Source organism: Canis lupus, chromosome 24 (assembly GCF_048164855.1).
Source record: "Canis lupus baileyi chromosome 24, mCanLup2.hap1, whole genome shotgun sequence".
NCBI lineage: Eukaryota > Metazoa > Chordata > Mammalia > Carnivora > Canidae > Canis > Canis lupus.
Genome location: NC_132861.1, coordinates 29912508 through 29920736, shown reverse-complemented (window position 1 = coordinate 29920736; position 8229 = coordinate 29912508). Strand labels below are relative to the sequence as shown.

General features: G+C 53.8%; 1 long non-coding RNA gene across 3 annotated transcripts; it reads right to left on the bottom strand.

Annotated features, from left to right (window-relative positions):
* Window positions 1-661: 661 nt before the first annotated feature.
* LOC140615945 (uncharacterized) lies at window positions 662-7323 on the bottom strand. 3 transcript variants are annotated; one of them, XR_012016465.1, is made up of 6 exons: window positions 7098-7323; window positions 6534-6640; window positions 5770-5982; window positions 5121-5177; window positions 4577-4693; window positions 662-4236 (listed from the first exon to the last, which is right to left on the bottom strand). It is a non-coding gene; the product is annotated as an uncharacterized lncRNA (long non-coding RNA). The 3 variants fall into 3 exon arrangements; XR_012016466.1 differs by having other exon boundaries at window positions 5770-5979; XR_012016464.1 differs by lacking the exon at window positions 7098-7323 and having other exon boundaries at window positions 6534-6791.
* Window positions 7324-8229: the final 906 nt, after the last annotated feature.

The following is an 8229-nucleotide window of genomic DNA, read 5'->3' as shown; positions in this document are numbered from 1 at the left end:
CGCCCGGCGGATGGCAAGGCCTAGCCCGCACTCCCGCCGCCCAGGCTGGACAGCAGCACGCTCGCTGCTCTCCACGGAGAGCGGCCTCTAACAGGCTACATGAAGTAGCAAGCGGAACTTCCAGCGAAAATACCGTCTCCTAGGTTCTAGGTCTCAGTATTTGTACACGTCTAAGAAATAGACTGGATTCTAATTTCAAATAAACCTGTCCCCGTTCTAATTCTGAGAAAGCCCTTAGTGATCCTGGAGGTTTGTTTTGGGGATGGGGAGGGGGAATGCAGCCATGAACCGGATCCTCATTTTTTGGGCAAACGTTTCTAACTTAAGATGAAAGGGCGAATGGTAAGAAAATGTAAAGGCGAACCTACTGAGAGCTGCTGACACTTTATTTCTGACCTGGAACACTTTTTGCTTTCAGTAAGGCCTGCATTTTTTTTCCAGGCCATCTAAATTTGGTGCAGATCTCTCCAGGCCCCCAGCATCCGGGTAAGGTGGCACAAAGCAGCACACATTGATTGGACTGAATCCCATTTGAAGTCCTTTTTCTTGTTCTAGGCCTGTATTGGAGATGCAATTAACTCTTAAATTTTTTTTTTTTTAACTGGAGTCAAATGGGTAAGACTTGGCAAAAACACCCAAATGAAAGAATTATAGATGGGTCTTGGAAGAAAAAAGATCTTTATTAGATATCATAATTCTCATAATTGTTGTTATTGACATACTCATCACCATGAATCAACGAGGGAAGCCTCAAACACACATACCACCAGCACAGCCCAGTCCCAGTTGACTCATGGGGCTTTAAAACCACCCACAGAGTAGATGAGGAAGGGAGGCTCCATCTGTCCTAGGGAGAGTGCTTTGCAGCTGCCCCCAGAGTACTCCATTCTAAGCTTGGAACAAGGGGTGGGGGTATTACATAAGCTCAATAGTGGGAAAGAGAAAATTATGTCTTTGTGGAGACAGTATAGATAGATATGTGTGTTGTGTTTAAATGCTTTCCTATAAATGTAAGCAATGGATATAGTTAGGAGAGAAAAATATATGTATATACGTGTGTATATGGGCTTATGCCTGCTGGGAAAGCACCCCTCTGCCCAGTTACTCAGTTCTCTGGCTAAGGCTCCTCATGCAGCCACAAAAACTGTCCCTGATCCCCATCCTTTGGTGATAGAAATGATAGAGGAATTTCCCTTGGCTTTTGTTAAAAGATCAGTTTCTTTTCTGCTTAAACAGAGATATGGGTCTGGGCCGTCTCTGGCAGGAGAAATAGTATTATCTTAATATATCTGGTACAGTCACCTCAAGCAACATAGGAGCTCCCATAGTCATGGGGACCATAATGATGGTGATGTGTGTGGACTCATGGGGGCCTTCTTAGCATATTCAGTCAGCAAACCTCAACATGTCCTATGTTTTAAAAATATTTTCTCCTTCGTTTAATGCATAGGATGTAATTAGAGGGACTCAAGTAGATGATGATATTGAGAGTTAAAGAAATGCCTTGGGTGACCATAAATCTTCAGTTTTCTTACATAAATATCACTAGGTACAAACAGTCCCTGAATATAGCAGAAGGGAAGAAGCTAGGACTGACCTTCACTCAGATGCCTCTATTTGGTGAACACAAAAGGGGCCTTGAAATTACACCAGGGGCAGAGTGATGCATTCATCTCCACCATTCCATTTTCGGCCATTAGAGCCCCACATAAAAATGCATCTCCTAATGAGACCTGGTGAACACTGGAAAACCCCCACACCCGTGCACACAGACCCCGCAAATGTAGAACATTCCCACACCCATTAAAGCTTTCTGGAACAAGAGTTTACATAAGTAATAAAAAATATGCTTCTCCCTTCCTAGTTTATCAGCAGCAGGAACCTGGCGGGCCTTGTCCATGGTGCCTGTGGTTTAAGCTCTCAGGGAGAAGCGTGTTAGGTTTCCACCTAAAAGGGCCATTACTTGGGGGAGGCGTCTGGAGATTGTACTGACCAATAGGCACATTAGTGAAAGGACACGGCTATGTCTGATGGACTTAGGGAGAAGCAATTACAGAGACAAATCTCGGTATTATGGATAACCATGGGGCAAAGGGTTGGTCATCGGAGGCTTAAACCGTGCCCCCTCCCCCTAACACAAGAGCAGCCTTCTTGGGGAAAGAGGGAGGGAAGAGGCAAGGGGATTTATACCCCAAGGAGGCACCATTTGGAAGCTGGTCTGTTTTGAAGGCAATGGCTGCCACTGCCCCTTAGGACACCACTGGCTAAGGTTCAGGGGCCAGAGAAGCTGCTTTCTTTTCTGTCCTTTGGCCAAACTTGCCTTCTGGAACTTGAGGGATAGCACCGTGCCTGCACTTTGCATGATGAAAAGGCTGCCTTCTCTCTGCAGGGGCGAGCAGGTTGTTGCACATTTCCACAGAGAATGTTCTGGGAGTATCTAGAAGGGGTGCATTACCCTTAACCTCACCTGATCCCAGACACTCCTTTAGGAGGGCAAAGGAAGAACCTAAGATATAATAATTACACATGATTGGCACATAGTATGTACTCAAGAAGTATTTGGGAGGAAGTGAGGCTAAGGCTCCGTGGTCTCTCCTTAAATACTAATTTGCTAAGTGGGTTAGACCGAGGCTTTGCAGAGGAAAGTAAGGAAGCTTCACTTGAGACTCCTTTAGGCCTCAATTAATGTGTCAGAAATCAAACTAAAATCCCAAGCATCCCTTATGGTCTTGGCCTTGCAAAGACAGGCCTCTGCCAAGGGTGGGTAAAAGGATGCAGCAGGCTTCCTGGTGAAAGGATGCAGCTCTTGGCCTCCTTTCTCTGCAGGGACCTGCCCCTTGACCATTTCCTCCACCTGGAAATTGATGAGTTTAGTCTTGCCACCACCCTCTGCAGCTAGGGGGGCTCCCTAAGACCAGCTGCTGCACTCCATCTAGTGCTGGGGAGGCAGGCCTGAGTGGGGAAGCAGGTTCTTCAGGACGGAGGGCTAAACCTTTCCATGACAGCCTCTTTTAAAACAGTCTTTCCTCAGAAACAACACTTGTGCCCGATCTGTTTTTCCTTCGGTTCAGATTCAAGAAGGAATCCATTCCCTCCCCCCTTTGGTACATGTAAGTTACTGCGCCTTTCCCTTCCTCTGCATCTCCTGGATCTCTGCCTGAAACTACAATTACAGCCGCAAGGAGGAAGTGAGATGCTCCTAAGAGCCCTGGCCATGCTTTCAGCCCCGATGGAGCTTGTGAACCGTCCAGAAGTTCCTTCTTCGTCATATATCCCAGTGACTTTCTCAAGCTTGTCAGGTGTCCCCAGCTCTACAGCAAAGAATGACAAACACCTCCCTCCTCCCTTCCAACTGGCTACCCACCCTCCTCCCCCCCAGTCTCAAAGAGAACACATTAGATCTGCAGTCCAAGCCCTGGCACAGGCTGCCAGTCTTCTGGATGCCAGATCATTTTTTTTAAAGGGCAACCCAAAAGCTAAGCCCAGAACAAAAACACAGCCACGAAAGGAAGGTGTCGACCCACATACAATGTGCCCCCAGCCCAGAGAAAAATACGCACACAGAAGCAGTCCGTAATGCGCTCACAAGCAACAACCCCCCCGCGCCCGCCCGCCCCCATCGCATCTGTGCTTGCACAGATCTGTGTTTCTGTCACAGAATCCGCTTCTCTCCCTGAGTCGGTCTGCGTCTCTAAGCCCCCTGTCTGTCACAAGCTGCACACCTCCCCGTCCCCAAGGGCTCCGGTTCCGGGCAGCCCAGCCAGCGGAAGCCCGGGACCCCTCCCGCCCGAAGCCGCGGCGCTGAGCTCTGCGGAGGACGCCTCGGCTCTGCGGCTCCTTCCCGGCGGGCCCTCTCGGACCGACGGTGCTCAGCCAGCCCCATTCTTGGCATTCACCGCGTGCCTTAATTGTATGGACATTTAAATCAAGGTCCGCTGTGAACACGGAGAGAGAGGCCTTTCTCCTGAGGAAGGAAAGGAGGAAGGAAGGACAGGTGGAAGAAAGGATGGGGGGTGGGGAGAAGATGGAATGAGAAAACAAGGAAAAATAAGTAAAAAGAAGCGCGCGTGCGTGCGCAATGACAGCGGGGAGAGGGATGGGGGTGGGGAGGCAGGGAGAACAGGACCACAGCATCCTCCCTACCGCAGCTCCCCCAATCACACAGACAATGAGATAACAGCGACGTCTTCCAAAGGCTCTTTGTTCTCCCCCATCCTTTCGGATCCAGGCTTTTTCCTGCAAAGCGGAGGGGGTGGAGGGTTGGGGATGTGGGTGGAAGTGGGAGACGGAAGGGTGCCTCCCCCGTGTTAATTACCCCAACTCCCTTAGCCCCTTCCTCGCGCCTCGCCTCCCCTGCAGCTCCAGACAATGAAAAAAACAAAAAACAAAAAAACAAAAAACAAAACCAACCCCACCTCGCCCCAGCACAGCAAACCCTACCCACCCATCTCTCACCCTCACTTCAGCCCAGTAAGCTGAGGGGGGCCAGGAGGAGGAAGTCGAGGGCGTAGAACACGGAGGGCAGCGGGGGCTTGGCAGCGGCTGCCAGGGCAGGGCGCGCCGCCGCCGCCTTTACCTCGCAGGCTGAGTGCGGGCGCAGGCTGGCCGGGCGTGCCGCAGGGGCGAGCTGCCGCGCTCCGGGCCGGGATCTGGGGAGGCAGCCTTCTGAAACTCTCCTGCTGCAGTCCTCTTGCTCAGGTCCCAAGTGGTGGAGGGGAAAAAGGAAAAGAGGGGGGAAAAAAGGAAAAAAAAAAAAAAACCATAAGAGCGAGGCCCATCTGGCCCCTCATCAGCTTTGTCAAGTCTTGCATACGCTAAAATGCTAATGACCTAGATAGCTCATGCAAAATGCAGCAGGGAGGGAGGGAGGGAGTGAGGGAGGTGGGAGGGAGGAAGAGAAAGAGTGATGGGGGGAGAACGAGGGAGGAGGAGACGAAGGGGAGGGGAGAAGGGAGGAGGGAAGAGGGAGGAGAGAGGAAAGAGGGGAGGAGGGGAGGAGAGGAAGAAGGGAGGGGGAGAGGGGGGAGAGAGAGAGGAGAGAGAATATATATGTCTTCGAAACACCCCTACCACCCTCCTCACCCCACCCCACCCCACCCCAAACTGTCAACGGGCTTTACCAGGTAAAGGGTGGGCGTAGATTTAAAAGGTCACTCGTGTCTAATGGAGCTGGATCCCTGGGTCAAAAAAAGGGGGAGGGACAGAGGATGAGAGTCCCCAAAGCCAAAGGGATAAGAAGACATTATTTTAAGCCCCCTTCCTCCATGCCCTCTTCCACCTCTCAAGTCTGTTTACACACAAATCCAGATGCCTCCTTATGTGTGTACATGGACCTATCAATTCTTCATCAATTTCTCAGAGCTTCTATCGACAGTCAACCATATTCTCCTCCCCAGCAAAACTCATCCTGTGAACCCAAAGAGGGTTTAAAAAAAACAAACAACAACAACAACAAAAACCTCTTCTTTTCAAAATCTTCTTTCAGCTGGCCGGTTCCCACTCACCCGTCGCCCCACTCTTCCCTTAGTCCTCCGGACAACATCTCCTGTGTCTACTTTTTTCTAAACCTTCTGCTTCCCAGTCTCTTCTCAGACACCCGGGTCTCGAGAAGGGGAGGAAGGGGAGCAGGAAAGCCAACTTAAGTCTACCTGGTCTCCCACCATTCAGCTCGCTTTCCCGGAAAAATTAAACCAAACCAAACTCTACCCCTCTCCAGCAATGTCACTGTTCAAGCATGCCAAAAAGATAAATAAAATTCAATCCGAATACCCTCAGAGGTCCGCACGCTGGATGGGCGCTCTTGGGCACCCGAGATCACTCCGGTTCGGAGCCAGCGCTCCCGCGCGTCCCTTCTTGCCGAGCCCAAAGTGCTTTGTCCTGGGGTCCACTCAAGGTCTTTCTTCCTCTTTTTGTTCTTCTTTTTAAGAGACTGGTCGCAGTCCGCAGCGTTTCAGCCAGCCCAATGGAAAGGCAATAGATCTACTGGAATAAAGGGATCAAGATATATACATGCAGATGAAAGAGGGAGGGATGCGGAGAGGCAAAGGAAGCCCGCATCCAGGGAGCGGCCGCCAGGGCCGGGCCCGAATCGCTTCCTTCCCTGGGGAAGGGGCTGGTGGCGAGAAGGCGCTGGTGGTCGCTCCACCTGGCAGGAGGAAATGATAACCGCGATAAGGAGCATCATGAGGGTGATCATGAGCATGATAAAAAAAAAAAAATTCAGATTCTCTCTTTGGTGAACCAGAGCATGCGTGCAGGAGGCACTGCACTGCTGGCGGCGGCGGTCGGGGGGAAGGAGAGGAGCGCAGGAGGCAAAGGTTGTGGCGGCAGCACCCTCAGATGAATAATAATAACGCGCAGCGCAAGTTGCGGTTCAGCCTGAAAATCCAGCCCTCCGCGTGAACTCGCGTCGAGTGCGGATTGCAGGGGATGAGGAAGAAGGGGGGAGGGGAGGGAGGTGAAGGGAGGGGGAGGTGGGTAGAGAGGAAGGCAGAGAGGGACAGAGAATTTGGAGCCTTTTAATTTATCCTTACCAAGCCCTAATCTCGTTCGCCATCCTCTTTGGGTGAGGTCGATCTCCTTTTTAAAAATTATTATTCCTTTAACGGATTATTCAGCTAAAAGAAGCCACATCTGCTGACTGTACCGAAAACAAGAGGATTAGGAGCCGGTCCACAGAGCGGGGCCCGCAGCCCCCCACCCGCTCTCTGCACCAGCACACGTCATTCTCACTGCCCCCGGGTACCTCCCTCTGCTTCTTGCTCCGGGAGAGCTGTGCCAAGGAAAATGCGGATTTGGGGAAAGTGAGAAGTGGGAGCGCTCGGAAGAGCGGGAAAGCCAAGGTTGGAGGTGGCAATTCGCACCCCCACATTCACACGCGCTTCCGTTTATCCGTTTCTATCCTGGGCGAAGGGGGCGCTTTCGCCGTGCCCACAAGCGCGGCACCTGCAGCGATGCGTGCCCTCCGCCCCCTAAACGTAACCCCGGCTGCACCAGTCCCGGGCAGACTCCCTCCAGCAGTCCTGGGCGTCAATCCTACACCCAGGTCCACCGCCCCCCCACCCCCGCCCCTTCCTCCGCCCCGGTAGCCGCCGCACCACCGATCGTCCACTCCCTGTCTCTCCCGCTTTCGCAAATGGAGTGGGGGGCTCAGGACACCGGCACGCCCCCTGCTTCTCGTCCCAAGGCTGGAGGCGCCAGACTGGGGTTTCCGCCGACCGCGGCGCGGGCGAGGCCCGAGGTGGGGGTGGGATGGGGGAGTGCTGCGGAGGATGCGGTTGACATCACTGCGGAGAGCACGCGGCTGTCCGGCCGCTGCGGCGACCCGAGCGCCTTTGCACCTCCCCTCCATCCCTCCCTGCCAGCCCCTAGCAGCGTCTGGGCAGGACGGCGGCGGGGGTGAGGTGGGGAGAAGGGTTGGTGCGGATGGGGGAAGGTAGCCCCATCCTCCGCCCCCCTGCAGTCAAGGTGAACGTGAAGGAGAGCGGGCGCGCGTGCCCGCGCTCTGGGTACGTGCGCGCGCCCCTCCCGCCTCCCCTCCTCCCGCCCCCCCGCCCGCCCGCGCCCGCCGGGGCCAGATGGACTCCCGAGATTAGAGAGGCACAAAAGTGCTTCTCCACGTCCGGCCGCCACCCGTCCCGCGTACATTTAGACTCACTTCGGGGAGGCGCCTTTTGTTGTGATGGTTGTGGCCGTGTTGTGTGTTTTTTCCGGGAGCATGGGGTTAGCTTGGTCTTAGGGAAGGGCTCAGAATGCGTCTGCCCAGAAAAACAAAACCCAAAGACACCCCCCGCACCCCACCCCACCCCCCGCCTAAACCCCCAACAAAACCCCAGCGCCAGCAAGGAGAAATCTGTCTTCCCGGAGAGTCCGTTCCGCAGCCGCGGGAGTCAGCCCCAGCCCCAGCCCCAGCCCCAGCCCCAGCCCCAGCCCCGGCGGTCTCGGCGCACGCAGGGCCCATCTGCTTCTCATACTCCGGCTTTTCTTCTCTAATGACTTAAAACAACAACAACAAAAACAACAAAAACCGAAACTGTTTCTTGGGCAGCGCTGGATTCAGAGCCCCGAGAGATGGCTAGGTAGCGCCAGCCCTGACAGCTAAAAGCAGCATCCTCAAATCAGACGGCCCGTGCGGGGCGGCCGAGAGCGGTCCTGCGGGGGTCACTGCAGATGAGCGCCCGCAGAGCCACAAGGGTTCAGATGCACGGTGACCCTGGGCGCTGTCCCGCC